Raw genomic sequence first — 3,598 nt, forward strand, 5'->3', positions numbered from 1 at the left:
ACACAGTGAAGGCTTGCCAGTGGTGGTCAGCAGGTGGCTGGCTGGTGGTGTCACCAACCCCAATGCAGAGCCACACAGTGAAGGCTTGCCAGTGGTGGTCAGCAGGTAGCAGGCTGGCGGTGTCACCAGCTCCAATGCAGAGCCACACAGTGAAGGCTTGCCAGTGGTGGTCAGCAGGTAGCAGGCTGGCGGTGTCACCAACCCCAATGCAGAGCCACACAGTGAAGGCTTGCCAGTGGTGGTCAGCAGGTAGCAGGCTGGCGGTGTCACCAACCCCAATGCAGAGCCACACAGTGAAGGCTTGCCAGTGGTGGTCAGCAGGTAGCAGGCTGGCGGTGTCACCAGCTCCAATGCAGAGCCACACAGTGAAGGCTTGCCAGTGGTGGTCAGCAGGTGGCTGGCTGGTGGTGTCACCATCCCCAATGCAGAGCCACACAGTGAAGGCTTGCCAGTGGTGGTCAGCAGGTGGCTGGCTGGTGGTGTCACCAGCTCCAATGCAGAGCCACACAGTGCAGGCTTGCCAGTGGTGGTCAGCAGGTGGCAGGCTGGTGGTGTCACCAACCCCAATGCAGAGCCACACAGTGAAGGCTTGCCAGTGGTGGTCAGCAGGTGGCAGGCTGGTGGTGTCACCAACCCCAATGCAGAGCCACACAGCGAAGGCTTGCCAGTGGTGGTCAGCAGGTAGCAGGCTGGCGGTGTCACCAACTCCAATGCAGAGCCGCACAGTGAAGGCTTGTCAGTGGTGTTTAGCAGGTGGCTGGTTGGTGGTGTCACCAGCTCCAATGCAGAGCCACACAGTGAAGGCTTGCCAGTGGTGGTCAGCAGGTAGCAGGCTGGCGGTGTCACCAGCTCCAAAGCAGAGCCACACAGCGAAGGCTTGCCAGTGGTGGTCAGCAGGTAGCAGGCTGGCGGTGTCACCAGCTCCAATGCAGAGCCACACAGTGAAGGCTTGCCAGTGGTGGTCAGCAGGTAGCAGGCTGGCGGTGTCACCAACTCCAATGCAGAGCCGCACAGTGAAGGCTTGTCAGTGGTGTTTAGCAGGTGGCTGGTTGGTGGTGTCACCAGTTCCAATGCAGAGCCACACAGTGAAGGCTTGCCAGTGGTGGTCAGCAGGTAGCAGGCTGGCGGTGTCACCAGCTCCAATGCAGAGCCACACAGTGAAGGCTTGCCAGTGGTGGTCAGCAGGTGGCTGGCTGGCGGTGTCACCAGCTCCAATGCAGAGCCACACAGTGAAGGCTTGCCAGTGGTGGTCAGCAGGTAGCAGGCTGGCGGTGTCACCAACCCCAATGCAGAGCCACACAGTGAAGGCTTGCCAGTGGTGGTCAGCAGGTGGCAGGCTGGCGGTGTCACCAGCTCCAATGCAGAGCCACACAGTGAAGGCTTGCCAGTGGTGGTCAGCAGGTGGCTGGCTGGCGGTGTCACCAACCCCAATGCAGAGCCACACAGTGAAGGCTTGCCAGTGGTGGTCAGCAGGTGGCAGGCTGGTGGTGTCACCAACCCCAATGCAGAGCCGCACAGTGAAGGCTTGCCAGTGGTGGTCAGCAGGTGGCTGGCTGGTGGTGTCACCAACCCCAATGCAGAGCCACACAGTGAAGGCTTGCCAGTGGTGGTCAGCAGGTGGCAGGCTGGTGGTGTCACCAGCTCCAATGCAGAGCCACACAGTGAAGGCTTGCCAGTGGTGGTCAGCAGGTGGCTGGCTGGTGGTGTCACCAACCCCAATGCAGAGCCACACAGTGAAGGCTTGCCAGTGGTGGTCAGCAGGTGGCAGGCTGGTGGTGTCACCAGCTCCAATGCAGAGCCACACAGTGAAGGCTTGCCAGTGGTGGTCAGCAGGTAGCAGGCTGGTGGTGTCACCAGCTCCAATGCAGAGCCACACAGTGAAGGCTTGCCAGTGGTGGTCAGCAGGTGGCTGGCTGGTGGTGTCACCAACCCCAATGCAGAGCCACACCGTGAAGGCTTGCCAGTGGTGGTCAGCAGGTAGCAGGCTGGCGGTGTCACCAACTCCAATGCAGAGCCACACAGTGAAGGCTTGCCAGTGGTGGTCAGCAGGTAGCAGGCTGGCGGTGTCACCAACTCCAATGCAGAGCCACACAGTGAAGGCTTGCCAGTGGTGGTCAGCAGGTGGCAGGCTGGCGGTGTCACCAGCCCCAATGCAGAGCCACACAGTGAAGGCTTGCCAGTGGTGGTCAGCAGGCCGCTGGCTGGTGGTGTCACCAGCTCCAATGCAGAGCCACACAGTGAAGGCTTGCCAGTGGTGGTCAGCAGGTGGCTGGCTGGTGGTGTCACCAGCTCCAATGCAGAGCCACACAGTGAAGGCTTGCCAGTGGTGGTCAGCAGGTGGCTGGCTGGTGGTGTCACCAGCTCCAATGCAGAGCCACACAGTGAAGGCTTGCCAGTGGTGGTCAGCAGGTAGCAGGCTGGTGGTGTCACCAGCTCCAATGCAGAGCCACACAGTGAAGGCTTGCCAGTGGTGGTCAGCAGGTGGCTGGCTGGTGGTGTCACCAGCTCCAATGCAGAGCCACACAGTGAAGGCTTGCCAGTGGTGGTCAGCAGGTAGCAGGCTGGTGGTGTCACCAGCTCCAATGTAGAGCCTCACAGTGAAGGCTTGCCAGCAGTCTGCAGGTTTACCCAGTATAGGTAATATATCTGCCCTGACCGTGCTTTGCAGACCAGGTATCAGTGGTTAGATGGACCCTTGCCCCAACACTGTGTGCCGGAGATGCATATGCAGTGAATGCACAGATTACTGTGATGTACAGCTCAAGATACACTGCACTGGGTACAGAGAGCTGAGATATTACACAACCAACATACTGCAATAATGACACTTACGTGATGTGAATGATTTGTTGTGCTGGACTGCACTTCTGCACACAGAGGGACAGATTTATCAAAACATTACAGACAGTTTTTTCTTCTAAAACTGTTCCAACCAGCAGAGGAACTGTTCTGCATGATGGTAAGAAACTTCCCAAACCCTACATAATATTGGAAGTTTAGCATGGATTTCTAGAGCTGCACTACACTAAGAAAAGTGCAAATCCATCCCTAAACGGTTGCAGATTAAGAAGTGCTTAATAGCAGTTCTACAGATAGTGCAGTGCAGGCTAGGCATGATTTGTGAAGTGCTCCTCCCCCTCACTCAGAGCCTGCTGGCAGCAGATGTATTGGTTACCTCGGCAACAGCAATTTCCCTCACACACTGCACTGCCTGAGAGAGCTTCCTAACTCCTCCTATTCCTAACAGTTTAAAGTGACACTTAGCCCGACCCCAAAAAAATGAGTTTTACTCACCTCGGGCTTCCCTCAGCCCCCTGCAGCTGATCGGTGCCCTCGCCGTGTCCCTCCGATCCTCCTGTCCCCGCCGGCGGCTACTTCCGGTTTCGCCGTCACCGGCCGTCAGGCTGGAAACGCGAGTGATTCTTCGCGTTCCCAGCCACAATATTGCCCCCCTATACTGCTATTGCAGCAAGGAAGGCCGCAATAGCAGTATAGGGGATGCTATTGTAGCTGGGAATGCGAAGAATCACTCGCGTTTCCAGCCTGACGGCCGGTGACGGCGAAACCGGAAGTAGCCGCTGGCGGGGACAGGAGGATC

The sequence above is a fragment of the Hyperolius riggenbachi genome, chromosome 10, assembly GCF_040937935.1.
Source record: "Hyperolius riggenbachi isolate aHypRig1 chromosome 10, aHypRig1.pri, whole genome shotgun sequence".
In the NCBI taxonomy this organism is placed as follows: domain Eukaryota; kingdom Metazoa; phylum Chordata; class Amphibia; order Anura; family Hyperoliidae; genus Hyperolius; species Hyperolius riggenbachi.